Source organism: Hyla sarda, chromosome 10 (genome assembly GCF_029499605.1).
Source record: "Hyla sarda isolate aHylSar1 chromosome 10, aHylSar1.hap1, whole genome shotgun sequence".
Lineage (NCBI taxonomy): Eukaryota > Metazoa > Chordata > Amphibia > Anura > Hylidae > Hyla > Hyla sarda.
This window is the reverse complement of record NC_079198.1, coordinates 124,917,678-124,936,318: the sequence shown is the minus strand read 5'-3', so window position 1 is coordinate 124,936,318 and position 18,641 is coordinate 124,917,678. Positions and strand designations below refer to the sequence as shown.

At 43.5% G+C, this 18,641-nt stretch overlaps 1 protein-coding gene across 8 annotated transcripts in view; it reads left to right on the top strand.

Moving 5' to 3' along the window:
* The window catches only part of PKNOX2 (PBX/knotted 1 homeobox 2), a 430,049-nt gene that overhangs the window by 92,338 nt on the left and 319,070 nt on the right, over positions 1–18,641 (top strand). For all 8 annotated transcript variants that reach the window (XM_056544248.1, XM_056544254.1, XM_056544256.1 and 5 more), the window contains exon 2: positions 16,282–16,337. The gene's annotated coding sequence lies outside the window, so the exon portion shown is untranslated. The remainder of the gene's footprint in view (positions 1–16,281; positions 16,338–18,641) is intronic.

Below are 18,641 nucleotides of genomic sequence, written 5' to 3'. Positions count from 1 at the left end.
CACTGGACTACCCCTTTAAAGCTCTAACCACAAATCCTCTGTACTCAAATCTGACTGATGTCAGATCAGAAACCAGAACCTTGATCTATAGCTAAGGACAATAAGGTTCCAGTACATAGTAGTCCAGGTTTCTTGTTTATGACACTACTGAAAGCGAAGGTGAGGGCGGGTGGCTGTAAATGACAAGACATGTAATAGGCCCCATGACACCAAATTTATTTCTCCTTTGTGCCATGAAATGGACTGGTCAGAGACAGGGGTGTGTAATGAAGAGACAGGGGTTTGTAATGTAGAGACGAGGTGGGGGTGTAATGAAGAGACGGGAGTGTGTAATGAAGAGACGGGAGTGTGTAATGAAGAGACAGGGGTGTGAAATGAAGAGACAGGGGTGTGTAATGAAGAGACGGGGTGTGTAATGAAGAGACAGGGGTTTGTAATGTAGAGACGAGGTGGGGGTGTAATGAAGAGACGGGAGTGTGTAATGAAGGGACGGGAGTGTGTAATGAAGAGACAGGAGTGTGTAATGAAGAGACAGGGGTGAGAAATGAAGAGACAGGGGTGTGTAATGAAGAGACAGGGGTGTGTAATGTAGAGATAGGGGGGTGTGAAGTAGAGACAGGGGTGTGTAATGTAGAGATGAGGTGGGGGTGTAATGAAGAGACGGGAGTGTGTAATGAAGAGACAGGAGTGTGAAATAAAGAGACAGGGGTGTGTAATGCAGAGACAGGGGTGTGTAATGCAGAGGCACGTGTGTGTAAAGTAGAGACGGGGGGTGTAATGAAGAGATGGGGGTGTGTAATGAAGAGACAGGGGTGTGTAATGAAGAGACAGGGGTGTGTAATGAAGAGACAGGGGTGTGTAATGTAGAGATAGGGGTGTGTAAAGTAGAGACAGGGGTGTGTAATGTAGAGATGAGGTGGGGGTGTAATGAAGAGACGGGAGTGTGTAATGAAGAGACAGGAGTGTGTAATGAAGAGACAGGGGTGTGTAATGCAGAGACAGGGGTGTGTAATGCAGAGGCAGGGGTGTGTAAAGTAGAGACGGGGGTGTAATGAAGAGATGGGGGTGTGTAATGAAGAGACGGGGGTGTGTAATAAAGAGATGGGGGGTGTAATGAAGAGACGGGGGGTGTAATGAAGAGATCGGGGTGTGTAATGAAGAGACAGGAGTGTGTAATGAAGAGACAGGGGTGTGTAATGCAGAGACAGGGGTGTGTAAAGTAGAGACGGGGGTGTGTAATAAAGAGATGGGGGGTGTAATGAAGAGACGGGGGTGTGTAATAAAGAGATGGGGGGTGTAATGAAGAGACGGGGGGTGTAATGAAGAGATCGGGGTGTGTAATGAAGAGACGGGGGGTTATGAAGAAAAAGGGGTATGTAATGAAGAAACAAGGGTGGATGGTGAACATGGAACCTATGGGAGCTATTCGTGCTTGTCAGCAGATCATACAATCTTCTCTACTGGTGATCTGTCGGTGCGCCGGAGCCTGTTCACAATGTACACCCTCATGTAACCACTGCTCCCAGCACCTCCTAAGAGCTTGGTCAAAACTGCTGTGATTTGCAGATAACAACCAATCACAGCTCATTCACCAGACATTTTCGGTTTCGGGCAGATTGATAAATCTGGGCTACTGAGTGAATATAATGAAAGTTTGATGGATTTGTCATAACTTTTTTACTTTGGCTCGTCTTTAGACTTTACATCTCCGTTATTCACAAACCAGCCTTAATAGTGGGAGTGTAATGGGCCGGGTGTAGTTTGGTGTTTGTCATTTACCTCCATGCGTTGTTACTTTGTAGCGAGCGCTAATTAATTCCTGTAACAGCTGCAAGATTTTCTTTATTCCCTATAATGGATTCTGAGATATAAATTGGTCACTTAGTTTTGTCTATTAGATGTAAACTGTCTCTGTCCTAAAATCTAAATACTCTTTGGAGACAAAGGATATAAAAGAACATATTGAGAGCCGAGCCATTCCTTGCACATATACAACTATTAGAACCAATTAAGCATTTGTTTTCTCTAATAATAAGATTTTGCCTGCCAGTGGCTTTTTCCATTCAAGTATTTTGTTGGGTCGTTGTATAAGTGGCTTGTTGTCCCAGACGTTATAATGCGATGCTTATATTAACGTGCGGAAACTTTATATTGCCTGTTTTGCTTTCTAAGATGTCAGACTATACCAACTCGTTGCCATCTTCTGGTAAAACACGTAACCAATTTCCAAGGATCCCTGGTTGGAAACCACTGCCATAGAGAACAGATAAAGAGTTACTCTGGAGGAAAAAAAATTATCAAATCTGGTGCCCGAAAGTTATACGGATTTGTAAATTACTTCTATATACAAATCTTAATCCTTCCAGTACTTATTAGCTGCTGTATACTACAGAGTAAGTTGTGTTGTTCTTTCCAGTCTGACCACAGTGTTCTCTGCTGACACCTCTGTCCGTGTCAGGAACTGTCCAGAGTAGGAGTAAATCCCCATAGCAAACCTCTCCTGCTCTGGACAGTTCCTGACACGCACACCCTGGTTGGGGAAACACTGTCCTAGGGACAGGTCAAACAAGGTTTTTTTTTAAGTGACAGTGCCTTATTTTTCAAATCTGACATGTCTCTTTAACCCCTTAAGGACGCAGCCCTTTTTCACCTTAAGGACTGAGCCCTTTTTCGCAATTCTGACCACCGTCACTTTACGAATTAATAACGCAAAAGCGCTTTTACCGAATATTCTGTTTCTGAGATAGTTTTTTCGTGACATATTCTACTTTATTTTGGTGGTAAATTTTCGGCGTTAATTGCATCCTTTTTTGGTGAAAAATCCCAAAATTTCATGAAAATCTTGACAATTTTGCATTTTTCTAACTTTGAAGCTCTCTACTTGTAAGGAAAATGGATATTCCAAATAAATTTTATTTTTCTTCACAAATACAATATGTCCACTTTATGTTGGCATAATAAAATGGACATATTTTTGCTTTTTGAAAAAATTAGAGGGCTTCAAAGTAGAGCAGCAATTTTCAAAAATGTCATGAAAATTGCTAAATCTGAGGGGACAGATGTTACAGAACTACAACTCCCAGCATGCCTGGGCAGTCGAGGCATGCTGAGAGTTGTAGTTTGGAAACATCTGGAGGGCTACTGTTTGGGCACCACTGTAACAGTGGTCTCCAAACTGTGACCCTCCAGATGTTGCAAAACTACAACTCCCAGGATGCCCAGACAGCCTTTGGCTGTCTGGGCATGCTGGGAGTTGCAGTTTGGCCTTCCTAGTGGTTGCCACAGTAAAGATCGTTTTGCTTTCACTTTCAATTCCCCCCCCCACCGTCGATTCCCTACCTAAGCAAGGATCCAGCAGGCTCCAGCAAAGATCCCAGGTCCCCAGGCATCTTCTCCTGCAGGTACGGCCTCCACCTTCTTCCCAGATCCCCTCGACATCCAGGGTCGGGCAGAACGGGGGGCTGCCATGGCAACCCCCTGTCCTACGCTGCCATTGGTCAGAACTCCGTTCTGCTAATGGCAGGGGATAGGAGGAGATCGCAGCTTTGCGACCTCACTCCTATCCCTTAGGCTGATTGGGGCTGTTGCTGACAGCTCCGATCAGCCCTATTTCCAGGTGATCGGGTCACCAGAGACCCGATCAGCCCGGAATTGGAGAAAATCACATGTCTGAATTGACATGCGGTGTTCTCCGATCGCCGACATGGGGGGGTCTCAGGACCCCCCTGGGCGATGTGCCAGGGTGCCTGCTGAATGATTTCAGCAGGCATCCGGCTCCGGTCCCCAACCGGCTAGCGGTGGGGACCGGATTTCCCACGGGCGTATGGATACGCCCTCGGTCCTTAAGGACTCAGAATGCAGAGCGTATCCATACGCCCTGTGTCCTGAAGAGGTTAAAAGGGTACTCCAGGGAAGTTAAGAAAAATAAAAATGCCCCAAAGCCACCACAATACCTGTTCTGTGTCCCCTGTAGTTATTCATGTGGTTTTTGCAGCTCCTTTGGCCCCTGTTGTCTCCTAAATACTTTTAATTGTTTGACAGCACAGACTACAACTCCCAGAAGTCAATGCAGCTCTGTGTAATGGCTGCCAGCCAACTGCTTTCACTACCTGTGTGCATGCTTACAATGCTGCTCACACACACTGTACATGTCTTTTCTTTCAGACTATCCTTCCTCCAGCAATAAATCATGCTGTGCTCTGAATAGCAAAAGTCAGTGATTCGATCTTCAGCAGAAAAACAGCAGCTATGTGCTCACTTGTAACTAAGAATCTTCACTGCTTTTCTCTGACAGCTCACAAGCTCCTCACACAGGGAAGGGGAGGTGTGGCTGTACAGCCAGAGCTCTAGACCAAACAGAAATCAGGTGGTGTTGTCCTGAAGGGTGGGGGCTAGTCTCAGTGAGGGGTTTACACCAAGTCAAGGTGGATTTGAGAATTACATTTTTCTCTTATTTCCTACATGTAAGTGACCGCTGAAAGAGGGAAACTGCTGTATATAGCTAATGAATGATATTTAGACAAATACATAGGTTGGTGAGAGGGAAAGGATGGGCTATGGGTTTAGTTCCCCAGAGTACCCCTTTAAGTGGTAATAACTTTGGAATGCTTTCACTGATCAAAGAGATTATGTGACAGTTTTCTTTTCCGTGCCATATTGTACTTTATATTAGTGGTAAATTGTTGTTGATACATGGAGCTGGTTTTGTGAAAAATTCAAAAATATTGTGGAAAATTGTGTGTTAAAAAATTTTATCTTTACTTTGTGTGTTGGTACCCAATTTATATTGCTTTTAATTTTTTTTCGCAACAATTCCTTGTTTTCCCCTTTTTTGTGTTGCCCTGTTCTGTCAGCCATAACTCCTTTTTATTTTTTTTTTTATCCAACCCCATTGTGTGAGGGCTTATTTTTTTGTAGGGCGAGCTGTACTTTTTATTGGTACCATTTGTGCGACACATACTACCTCTTCATACACGGTACCTCTTTATTCCACTGTTTTAAAGGCAGGGTGACCAAAATTAGCAACTATATATATATATATATATTTTTTTTTTTTTTGCCGTTTCATCATTTCAAAGTTGTTTCAAATGTGGCAATACATATAGTTTTTTTTTATGATAATATAGGGCTTTATTGGGAAAAGGGGCATTTTTATTTTCTACACTTTCTATATTGAAAAATGTTTTATTTTATTACTTACTTTTCTGCTGTTATATTATGCTGCAGTACATCTGTACTGCAGCATAGCATAATTGTCAGTATTAGGGTTCATTCACACCACGTTTTTGCAATACAGTTCCCATATAAGTTTTCTATGTGAAAACCATATGGAATCGTATTGAAACCCGTATGCATTGAAATCCATTGAAAACTGTATGCCAACCATGGCAACCGTCGGGACACGATGCGATGCGATGGCATTGCAGGGTCACACAGGGATTGACAGGGGGACAGGGGGAGCCCATCCCCCTGTCAATCCTATAGCTGCATTTGTCAATACTGACCGGGGCATCTATGGGCTTAAAACTGCCAAGAATGGGCAATCTCAGTCTTGGCAGTCATGGTGGGATCCAGGCTGTGACTGATAGCCCAACAGAGGGAGAAATAGATGCATACTATCCAAGGACGTACCCATACATCCTATAGCGGAAAGGGGTTAACATTGTGTTGTGCTCCATAGGAAAGTTTGTGTTCAGTTCCATTAAACAAGCACTTCAGTAAAAATTAACTTATCCCCTATCCACATGGTCTAGAGCTGTACTCGGGCCTGATGCCCTATAGCTGTACTTGGGTCCTTTTGGCATTCCCATAAAAATGAATGAAGCGCGTGCTGGCTGCAGCACTCACTCCTCACTGAGCGCTGGGTCCCGTCCCAGTGGATAGGGGATAAGTTAATTTTTTAGACATTGCTAGAGATCTCCTTTAAAGGGGTACTTTTAATTTTTATTTAAATGAACTGGTGCCAGAAAGTTAAACAGATTTGTCAATTACTTCTATTATAAAATCTCAATCCTTCCAGTAATTTTCAGCTGCTGTTATGATCCACAGGAAGTTCTTTTCCTTTTGAATTTCCTTTCTGTCTTACCACAGTGCTCTCTGCTGACACCTCTGTCCATTTTAGGAACTGTCCAGAGCAGGATAGGTTTTCTATGGGGATTTGCTCCTATTCTGGACAGTTCCTAAAATGGACAGAGGTGTCAGCAGAGAGCACTGTGGTCAGACAGAAAGGAAATTCAAAAAAGAAAAGAACTTCCTGTGGATCATAACAGCAGCTGATAAGTACTGGAAGGATTAAGATTTTTTAATAGAAATAATTTACAAATCTGTTTAACTTTCTGGCACCAGTTCATAAAAAAAAAAAAAAATTTTTTCCAGTGGAGTATCTCTTTAACCCCTTAAGGACTCAGCCCATTTTGGCCTTAAGGACTCAGACAATTACATTTTTACGTTTTCATTTTTTCCTCCTCGCCTTCTAAAAATCATAACTCTTTTATATTTTCATCCACAGACTAGTATGAGGGCTTGTTTTTTGCGCGACCAGTTGTCCTTTGTAATGACATCACTCATTATATCATAAAATGTATGGCGCAACCAAAAAACACTATTTTTGTGGGAAATTAAAACGAAAAACGCAATTTTGCTAATTTTGGAAGGTTTTGTTTTCACGCCGTACAATTTATGGTAAAAATGACATGTGTTCTTTATTCTGAGGGTCAATACGATTAAAATGATACCCATGATTATATACTTTTATATTATTGTTGCGCTTAAAAAAATCACAAATTTTTTAACCAAATTAGTACGTTTATAATCCCTTTATTTTGATGACCTCTAACTTTTTAATTTTTCTGTATAAGTGGCGGTATGGGGGCTCATTTTTTGCGCCATGATCTGTACTTTTTTTTGATACCACATTTGCATATAAAAAACTTTTAATACATTTTTTATAATTTTTTTTTAAATAAAATGTATTAAAAAAGTAGGAATTTTGGACTTTTTTTTTTTTTTCGTTCACGCCGTTCACCGTACGGGATCATTAACATTTTATTTTAATAGTTCGGACATTTACGCACGCGGGGATACCAAATATGTCTATAAAAAATGTTTTTTACGCTTTTTGGGGGTAAAATAGGAAAAAACGGACGTTTTACTTTTTTATTGGGGGAGGGGATTTTTGACTTTTTTTTTACTTTTACTTTTACATTTTTTTTTTACACTTGAATAGTCCCCATAGGGGACTATTCATAGCAATACCATGATTGCTAATACTGATCTGTTCTATGTATAGGACATAGAACAGATCAGTATTATCGGTCATCTCCTGCTCTGGTCTGCTCGATCACAGACCAGAGCAGGAGACGCCGGGAGCCGCACGGAGGAAGGTGAGGGGACCTCCGTGCGGCGTTATGAATGATCGGATCCCCGCAGATGCCGGGATCTGTATTGATCCCGGCACCTGAGGGCTTAATGGCGGACGCCCGCGAGATCGCGGGCGTCGGCCATTGCCGGCGGGTCCCTGGCTGCGATCAGCAGCCGGGATCAGCCGCGCATGACACGGGCAACGCTCCGATGCCCGCGGTTATGCTTAGGACGTAAATGTACGTCCTGGTGCGTTAAGTACCACCTCACCAGGACGTACATTTACGTCCTGCGTCCTTAAGGGGTTAAATGGGCACTCTCATTAAAACAAATTTTTGCTATTGCACTCCTTATGGAAAATAAAAAATATTTGTAATATACTTTGGTTAAAAAAAAAGAAGTTTGCTATGTTTTATTTGTGCTTAAAAAAGCTCAAGAGCACATTTTCCCCCATCTTATACACAGACTTAGGACCGAAGCCCAAACACAGGAAGTGCAGCCTGGAGTGCTGAGGGGGGGGGGGGGGGGTGTCCAACCAACAGCATATGACAGTTAAGTGTGAGAGGAGCTATGATTGGATGAGGTGGACACACCCCCCTCAGCACTCCAGGCTGCACTTCCTGGGTTTGGGCTTCGGTCCTAAGTCTATGTATAAGATGGGGGAAATGTGCTCTTGAGCTTTTTTAAGCACAAATAAAGCATAGAAAACTAAATTTTTTAAAACAAAGTATATTAGAAATATTTTTTTTTTACCATAAGGAGTGCAATAGCAAAAATAAATTTTAATGAGAGTTACCCTTTAAGCTTTCAGCCCATGAATGTTATATAGACGTTTTTCCCTAGATCCCGATACATTTTATTTCCATGTTGCACAATTTACCGTATTTTTCGTCCTATAGGACGCACCGGCGTATAAGACGCACCCAATTTTTAGGGGCAAAATCTAAAAAAATAAAGATTTTGAACCCAATAGTGGTCTTCAACCTGCGGACCTCCAGATGTTGCAAAACTACAACTCCCAGCATGCCCGGACAGCCGTTGGCTGTCCGGGCATGCTGGGAGTTGTAGTTTTGCAACATCTGGAGGTCCGCAGATTGAAGACCACTGCATAGCAGGTAATACTCACGTGTCCCCGCCGCTCTGGACCCGTCACCGCTGCCCTGGATGTCGCTCCATCGCTGTCGCCGTGTCCCCGTCGCTCTGAAACGTCGCTGCTGCCGGCCAGGTATCCTCGCTCTCCGTCGCTGCCATCACGTCGTTACGCACGTACGCGACGACGTGATGACGAGGAAGGAGAGTGCCGGCCATACAGGGGAGAAGACACCGAGGAGGCAGGTAAGGCCCCCCCCCCCCGGTGTCCTGTAAGCACTAACCCAGCTATTCAGTCGGGCTGTTCGGGACCGCCGCGGTGAAATCGCGGCGGTCCCGAACAGCCCGACTGAACAGCCGGGTTAGTGTCACTTTCCCTTCAGACGCGGCGGTCAGCTTTGATCGCCGCGTCTGAAGGGTTAATACAGGACATCACCGCGATCGGTGATGTCCTGTATTAGCCGCGGGTCCCGGCCGTTGATGGCCACAGGGACCGCCGCGATAGGGGAGTATTCGCCGTATAAGACGCACCGACTTTTTCCCCCCAGTTTTGGGGAAGAAAAAGTGCGTCTTATATGGCGAAAAATACGGTAGTTTGCGCTACAATTTGTTTCTCCTACTGAATCCGTCTTCTCCCTTACATTCTATAAAGTCGGAGGCTTCGGAGTTAGATTTAATGTAACTGAATGTTTCATATCCCTTCCTAAGCATTTTCTGAGGAATATTATTGATTTTTCATATTTATTCGTCTATTTTGTGTTGATTCGTCCCCACGGAATGGACTCTTGTGTTTTGTTTTTTTCAGCCTTGTTGGCGCAGATGATACGGGTCCGGCTTGTTTTTAGTATCTTTTCAAAGTGCTTTGTTCTTTGCTGCGTCAGGGCTAGGCAATTCCTGATGGCGACACCTTCTTGCTGCACTATTAAGCACATTAGTGGAATGGTTATGACCTTTAAAAACGCTCTATCTAGTCTGATGGAGTGCAATTTGAAACTCCTGATCATTCTTTTTTATCTTGACAAGGACATGGACTAGATGGTGTGTAACTATTATAGGGGGGGGTCACTGTACCTGTAGTATTGGGCATAGACTCATTCAGTAACTGTTCTACCCAGATTGGACAACCCCTCTATTCTTGCTGGTTCTCCCACTAGTTAGAAATAGTAGAATAAGCTGAATTAGGCTATGTTCATATGGCAGAATTTCCGCATGTAATTCCGCATTTTAATTTTGCAGGAATTTCTAGCCAATAAACTCCAATTCACACTGCAGAGAACTTTCCATAGCTTAAATTTCGCATTTCATCACACTCCGCAAAAACAAGTCTCGTCTTTTTGTGAAATTCGGTTGCAGAATCCCATTAAAGTCAATAGGGCTTGAATTTCTGTGCAAAATGCAGAATTGATGCGGAATGTATGCAGAATTTGCACAGAATTTACCTCTTGAAGGCCAGGTTCACATGGTAGAATTTCTGCACTGAATTCTGCATGAATATTTTGCAGGAATTTTATAGTCAATTCACTTCAATGAAATTCCTACAGCGGAAAATCTGCAGCAGTAATTCTTCTGTGTGAATGGGACAGTGGAATCCCATTGAAGTGTATTGGCAGAATTTCTGCCAATTGAATGCGGCCAAATTAAGTAAAGGCCATATTTTAAGGCTGTGTTTACATGGGGGAATGTCCGCATGGAAAATTTCCATGCTGACATTCCCTGACAGCGGAGCACAGGCAGAACATGCAGACACTAGGACAGCTCGGAAATGTGCCGTCTCATAGACGGCAATGCGTTTCCGTGCGGACTCTGCAGAAAGAATAGACATGTCTATTCTTTCTGCGGACACCAGAATTTAAATGTCCGCACTAGATGTTTCCAACACATGAAATTCTGCTATGGGCACAGTGCAGTAGAATCCCATTGAAATCAATGGGGCTCTGCTGCTGCAGAATCTTTCATCGTTGTGCACGAATTCCGCAAATAAAATAGATGCGGAATTCCAACCAAATTAATGTGAACGCGGAATTCAAGAATCCATGCGGAAATATAGCTGTGTGAACATAGCCTTACTAGGTTACTAGATCAATGGGCAATTAAAGGATTTCCTTAGATGCAATGGATTCCCAGTAATAGATGACACTTTTTTGCAGGATCTCTCCTGTGCATCTCAGAGGGGTTCCTTGTTCACACGGCGAAAGCGGACAAAAAAATTCCACTCGGAAATTCTGTTGCAGCAGAGTCCCAATGGGATTTTGCTGGATCGCGCACATAGTGGAAACATCTGCCACGAAAATTCAGATTCCAGCCTCCACAGAATCCGCTTGGAAATGCATTGTTGTCTATGGAGATGGCGCATTTTGGAGCAGTCCTAGCACCAGCCAGTGCCCGTGGAAGATTGAAAATGTTCCACAGTGGATTTGCCAGAATCCAGTTTCTTAGGTCCACAGTTAGAAGACCACTGCCCTATGTAGTACTAGGTCAGTGTTTCCCAACCAGGGTGCCTCCCGCTGTTGCAAAACTACAACTCCCGGCATGCCCGGACAGCCAACGGCTGTCCGGGCATGCTGGGAGTTGTAGTTTTGCAACAGCGGGAGGCACCCTGGTTGGGATACACTGTACTAGGTAAACGAACATGGCAAATCCTTTAGTCCTCACATGGCCCACGGCTTCCTCTCAGCACCTCACAATCGTGCCGTAAGTAAAAGTTAGACAATTGCAGGCCAGAGATTTTCTGTTTTTTTTTAACCACCTAAATGCCATAGTCACTACTGCCGGTACCATCTAAGGGGTTAAATGGCTAAAATCGGTAAACTCTGATCTCTGCTTTAGCCAGCGGGAGTCGGCTGTAAGGGTATCTTCATACAATGAGGATCAGCTGCAGAAACCTCACCTGCCGTGTATGGAGCAGCTCCAGAGCCCAAACCAAATGACGTAATAGTATCTTAAATGTCTGTAAAGGGGTTATCCAGGAAAAAACTTTTATATATATATATATATATATATATATATATATATATATATATATATATAAATCAACTGGCTCCAGAAAGTTAAACAGATTTGTAAATTACTTCTATTAAAAAATCTTAACCCTTTCAGTACTTAGGAGCTTCTGAAGTTAAGGATGTTCTTTTCTGTCTAAGTGCTCTCTGATGACACGTGTCTCGGGAAACGCCAAATCCCCATAGCAAACCTCTTCTAAACTGGGCAGTTCCTGAGACACATGTCATCAGAGAGCACTGAGACAGAAAAGAACAACCTTAACTTCAGAAGCTCATAAGTACTGAAAGGATTAAGATTTTTTAATAGAAGTAATTTACAAATCTGTTTAACTTTCTGGAGCCAGTTGATATATATATATATATAAAAAAAAAAGTTTTTCCTGGATAACCCCTTTAAATATATACGCACCTTTAAGTTACGTCATGATGCCTGTAATGCAACAGCTGGCACAGATGTATTAAATGGAGATTAGATTGTCGCTTCTGCCGCGACTCTTATGTTATAGCACTTGTAATACTTTTATTATTATGATTATTAGAATTCTCATCACTGTTATTAATCCCGACAAGGGCTTGTGTTACATGACTGTCAATGACCGTGGGACTCTCTATTATAAGACCTTCCTGATGCTGCCTGTTCTGTTATCTACTATATAGAGATGTTGAAAAAGAGAGAAAAAAATAAAAAATAAAAAACTGGCAATATAATCCTGGCCATTTTTCTACAAGAGTTTCCGAACTGGTATTTAGTGGGTATAATTCCTTCATATGCACCATTAATTTTTCTTTATCGCTGTCCTGATGGCCGTTAGACTTTTTCTCCTTTTGTTAATGTCTTTTCCCATTTGGTTTTTTACAATTAGCAAAATGCTATTTTTTTTTTGTTGCGAAGTCCAATTTCAGTGGGAGATAGGGCTGCGCGCTAAAGTGATTCTAATGGATGATGAGGAAGACGAGAAAATAACTATGCTTCCAGGCCATGAGAACATAAAGCTCTGCTGAGCACCGCTACGATCCTGAACTTGTTTGGACGATAAGGCTCATATAAAGTAGAACTCTGGTGGAAGAATGATGCACCTATTAGGGTGCTGACTGATCATGGCATCTAAGGGGGTTAAAGGGATACTCCACCCCCTAGATATCTTATTCCTTATCCACCGCGGCGTACTGAACACAGAAGCTTGGAGCTTCCATATTTGTGACGTCACGCTACACCCCCTCGATAGAGGGGGCGCAACGTCTGTGGTCACCAGTCATTGGCAGGGGGCACAATTCGCTCTGTGCACCGGATGACTGGGGTGCCATGCCTGAGATCGTGGGTGGTCCCAGCGGCAGGATCCCCACAATAAGACATCTTTTTCCCTACTTTGGATAGGGGGATACAATGTTTAAGGGCGGAGTACCCCTTTAAATAGATGGAATGAGAGTCTCTGATCTTCGCTGCTGTCAGCTGTAAGGGTATGTTCATACAATGAGGATCAGTTGCAAAGGGCAGAGAGGGAAGAAGCTCGATAACAGGAGAAAGAAGTATTTTTTGTCTAATAAGAGATATTACAACGTTTTCCTACAATCGCGATGTAACAGATAAACCACGTGCAAAGCCACTTGGCCATTTATCAGTCCACAGAAAACCGCCCCAAAGAGCCAGTCCGTGTGTTCCTCAACAGAATTATGGATGCATCTTGGCCACCGGGATCACGCAAAGTGAAACCATACCCTCAAGGAGAAGACTAACTGAACGAAAGCAGTTAAAGGGGTTGTCCATGGCTGTTTCCTGCTTTATTTGATATTGGGTATGAGAGATGCAACTGCACACTGGGGGGTCGGGTTCCTCAGGGAATGTCTCATTACGATACCTAAACGTTACGATACCCATGAACGATACTCTCTGTTGAACAGTGACCGTACTGACCTGACTGCTTTATGTACCGTTGCGTCTCTCCTCACCTGTGTCATATCAGGGAGGAGAGTATACCAAGACAATCCCCTTAAAGGGGTACTCTGCCGCACACATCTTATCCCCTATCCTATCTTATCTCCTATGAAGCTTCCACGTCCGGGACGTCACGCCACACCCCCTCCATTTAGGTCTATGGGAGTGGTCGTGACGTCTAGTACAGAGCCCTCATGTCTCCTCCCATAGACTTGAATGGAGGGGGCGTGGCAGCCTGCATCGCAAGTCATCGGGCTCGGAGTGGAGTTCGCTACCTGACCCGAATGACAGGGGTGCCAGCCCGGAGATTGCAGGAGACCCCCACGATCTAACATCTTATCCCCTATCCTTTGCATAGGGGATAAGATGTGTGCGGCGGAGTACCCCCTTTAAGTTTTAAAGGCTCGACCGGTGTAAATCGTTGCGACCATACGTTGTGTGTCCTGTTGATGAATATACTAATAGAAAGCAAAAAAAGAGAATTGTAGACCGCAACCACTACTATACGATAGTACTCATTTTCCCCCTTTTTTTCTGATCGATTTCTAATACACCGCAAAATTGCCCTTAAGGGCAACTCACCTGTAAAATGTGGTTCCGATCGGACAAAATCTTCTGTCTCCACTACAAGCTTCATGTTTTACATGGTAAATGTGCCATGAATTGTGGAGAAAATTGTTCCTATCAGCTCCTCGTCTTCATGATGTAGTGTATGATGAGGCCCAGAACCCTTCAAGTGGAGGTCGCTGCTTTTTGGGTTCCTCCCAAGCCCTACCCAACCAACCAACCATATGTATAGCTTGTGCGAACTAATCTGAGTCGTCTTCAGCAGGAAAAATGGTTACAAATTGACCCTTAGGCTAGATTTACATTATGGAATCTCTGGACGGAAAAATTCTGTCTGGAGATTCTGAGGGTGGCCAGCGAGACTGACTCAGGACCGTGCAGAAAATGCTGTCCCCATAGACGGCAATACATTTCAGGCGTATTCTGCCAAAGATAATTCTTTGGGTGGCAGAAAGTCTGCGGCTGAAATATCATAGTATGCACTGTGCAGGCGAATCCCATTGCCAGCAATGAGATTCTGCTGCACCTGAATTTCCGAGTGGAATTCCACTCAGAAATTTAGTAGTGTAAACCAGCCCTATTGTCTAATGGGCAAGGCCCATCTGGATAAGAGAATAGATAGAATTTGACGATGAATCTTGCTGACATCGTCACGCCCCGCCCCCTCAATGCAAGTCTATGAGAGGGGGCATGACAGCTGTCACGCCCCCTCCCATAGACTTGCATTGAGGGGGGAGGGCGTGACATCATGAGTGGGCGGGGCTGTGACATCACAAGCTCCTGATGCCGGCTCCAGCATTTGGAACAGTTTGTTCCAAATGCTGAGCAGCGGAGTACCCCTTTAATGAATGCCCTCCCTGGCACTTTTATCAGGCAGGGAAAGCTTGTCTATGAGTTGTTTGTGTGGATACGGACAATGTAACACAACTCAATACATGTTAACTTTTTTGCAATCGTTGTTCATTTATCAGACTGCACATTTTTAAATTGTTGCTAAATTTTGACGCGCACACTCAAATTTTATCGCAATCTCACCTCAGCCAGGACCTCACTTGTCTACATCTAAGCTACTTCGCTATTTATGAAGAACGTACACCTCTCTGATAAATTTGGGGAAGGTACACATGATGTACGCCCAGGAAAACTGGGGGTAAAAAGATAAATTTCCCCCTGATTTTTAGAACAAACAACTCGTTTTGAATCTCAATCAAAGTCTTCCTTTGCCTGACGAAGAATCTGATTCCGATATAAAACGCATTGTTTGTGGAAGAAGTAAACTATAAGTATCCGTATCCTTAGCCAAATTATTATTCGGTTTTCTGGTTAGGTCTTCATCTCCACTACTGGTGATAAATGTATGGTGCATTCTGCAGAGGGATAATTTGTAGCTTCTGGGCCCCAATGCAAAATCGGGGGCCCCATGTGCCATTTATATTATTGATATAAAAAAAACAACGACCTCCAGACCAGTGGATAGTAGGGTGCTGAGGGACCAGGCAACAGTTGAAGCAATCAGCTTTATTCCCAACATGCAAACGCGTTTCGCGCACTAGCGCGAAACGCGTTGCATGTTGGGAATAAAGCTGATTGCTTCAACTGTTGCCTGGTCCCTCAGCGCCCTACTATTAGAGATGAGCGAATTTACAGTAAATTCGATTCGTCACAAACATCTCGGCTCGGCAGTTGATGACTTTTCCTGCATAAATTAGTTCAGCTTTCAGGTGCTCCCGTGGGCTGGAAAAGGTGGATACAGTCCTAGGAGACTCTTTCCTAGGACTGTATCCACCTTTTCCAGCCCACCGGAGCACCTGAAGGCTGAACTAATTTACGCAGGAAAAAGCATCAACTGCCGAGCCGAGAAGTTCGCGACGAATCAAATTTACTGTAAGTTCGCTCATCTTTACCTACTATCCACTGGTCTGGAGGTCATTGTTTTTTTTTATATTGCTTTTATTGTGGAGTGGCAGCAGAGGGATCTGCTTCATGCTATCATCCAAGTTGTGCTGGCATTTGCACAACTTACATTGGTAAGTGCTCTATTATCACTAGCGTTTCCACATATGTTATTTATTGCACCATGGAGAGCTCCTTTTTGTCTTTTTTGTAGTACGTTTGGATTTATATTATTGGTCTCTTTTGGGGCCGATAGGCCTTGGTGTGACTGCTACCTCTGCACCCCTTTAGTTATGGTGCTATCAGGTTTTACCGCTCTTCTGATTTCAGGAGGAATGTGTATTAGGGATTTACAGGTTAGGAATAATGAAGCTGCCGACCTTGCAGATGATGTCGGTGTTGGAGTTGATCACTAATGACGCTTCGCTTCTTTTCTTGCAGATGACCTGAGTTTTAAGAGACAAGGTCATGTGGTCCCCCAGTCATCGCTGAGCACAGTAAGTTAATGGTTGTCGTTTTACTGATTACCAGTTGTAGCAATGTCCTTTTGTGATGTATTTTGTAAGTTTCTTTAATAATGAAAATTTGGTGGCACACCTATTGATCTTGTGGCTTCAACACTCAGTACTATTACCTGTTATTATTCTTGTGATGCCATAGACTTGTCCTACCAAAAAAAATCTTATCACCTACAACTACCCATTTCCCCCACATCTATAGCATAATATATTTTAAAGGGGTTCTCCACCATAAAGTGACTTTAGTACTTACCTGCCAGACAGTAGTGGACATGCTTAGAAAAGATAGGTGCTTGTCTATAATCTGCACCACACTGCTTAAAGCGTACCTCTCATCAAAAAAACTTTTGATATATTATAGATTAATGTATGCAGAATAACTTCACAATTGCATGTTATTAAATAATATGCTTCTTTCTATTTAATTTTCCACTTTGAAGAAATGACCACTAGGGGTCTCCCTACCAGTCCTGGCAGCAAGCATTTCAGACTCATGCTGGAGTCCTAAACACTACGAGCTGTCAGTCTGCTTTGTTCACAAAGGAGAACACTCAGAGCTGCCAGCCTGCTTTGTTCACAGCCTGTTTGGCTGTGAACAAAGCAGGCTGGCAGCTCTGAGTGTTTAGGACTCCAGCATGAGTCAGAAATGCTTGCTGACAGGACTGATCGGGAAAAATACAATAGAAAGAAGCATATTTTTCATTAACATGCTATTGGAAAGTTATTCAACATTCATTCATCTAAAATATATCAAAAGTTTATTTGATGAGAGGTACCCTTTAAAGGACATCTGCAGCGTTACAAACACTTATCCCCTATCCTCAAGATAGGGGATAAGTGTTTGATCGCGGGGGGGTCCGAACGCTGGGACCCCATGTGATCTCCTGTACGGGGCCGCGGCTGTCCCGTGCAGGGGGCGTGCCAGCCGCAGCATGACGTTGCTGCCGGGACGCCTCCTCCATACATCTCTATGGGAGAGGCGTGGAGGCAGCGTTCGTGCCTCCCCGTCTCCCCCATAGAACTGTATGGGGACGGGGAGGAGACGGGGCATCACCGTCGACCTCTAGGTTGACGCTACGCGCCTTAGCGCTCACATGAGTGCTTATGGTGGCGCCCCGTTAGGGAGATCGTGGGGGGTCCCAGCAGTCGGACACCCCACAATCAAACACTTATCCCCTATCCTGTGAATAGAGGATAAGTGTCATACCGCTGCAGTTGTCCTTTAAGCCAGGTCTATTTACAAAAAGGCTAACCAATCAGGAATTCTACTTTAAACTAGCACTTGCTCTCCTGATCAGCCAGTCCAGAGTCATAGGTCGGCTGTGAGATGGTTACAAAGAGGAGAAGACGGAATAGCAGGATTTATTCTGTTATTCATAAAAATACTATGTTACTTATACCATGATGCTGGGAATGTGTTTTTATACTATGGTATAAACTAAATACTAGGGGGATGGAAAGTGCAGATAACACAGGAGAGTCACATCTCCCACGCCGATCCATCCTGGACTCTTGGGGTTTATTAGTGTATTCAGAATCTGATGATGCATAAGGAAGAATTATTATTTTTTGTTCTTTTGATGTAGCATTTGCCTTTTGTTATGTGTGTGAATCTGGATTGTGCAGGATCCTATAAACCTGTGTTGGACCATGTTCATGACTATCTAACGTTTTTGTTTGCTGATAAAGTGCAGCTATTGTTGAGGTTCTTGTGTGCCTTGTGCTTACCTGTTTTAACTGCTGTGGCAGGCATGGATTTGTAACCATATTGGTTTGCGATTCCATCACTCATATCATTTCTTATGCTGCCTACATTCCCCATAAATGTCCTGGCATTGCAGAGAGAAGGGGTGAAGTCTTGTTACTGCACCTGGTCATCTAATTAAGCTGCTGGTGCAGGAGGTCACCCAGGTGAACTGATAAGACTCATAAGCAGGTTGAGGTCAGTTCACATTATATGCAGTTTTGGTGCGTTATCTTATCCAGGTGGGGATTTTAGAGAAATGTTGCCATGAGGCAAAAGTGAGTTAACCTATAATTACGGTACAAATGAGATGTTTATAAAGATTTGAAGTCTTTATGCAGGAGTTGAAATTTTACAACATTTTGGCTTTTTTTGCTCTGATTTTCCAAAATTGAGGTAACAATAACACCTTTTTTTTACAACTGTAAAATAGCAAAATTTTTCCAGCGATTATGGAAAAATGACAGCACTAAAAACAACTGAAAAACCAGCAAAAGCTACAATGTGTAAACTCAGCCTCAGTGGAGATAAAACTTTTT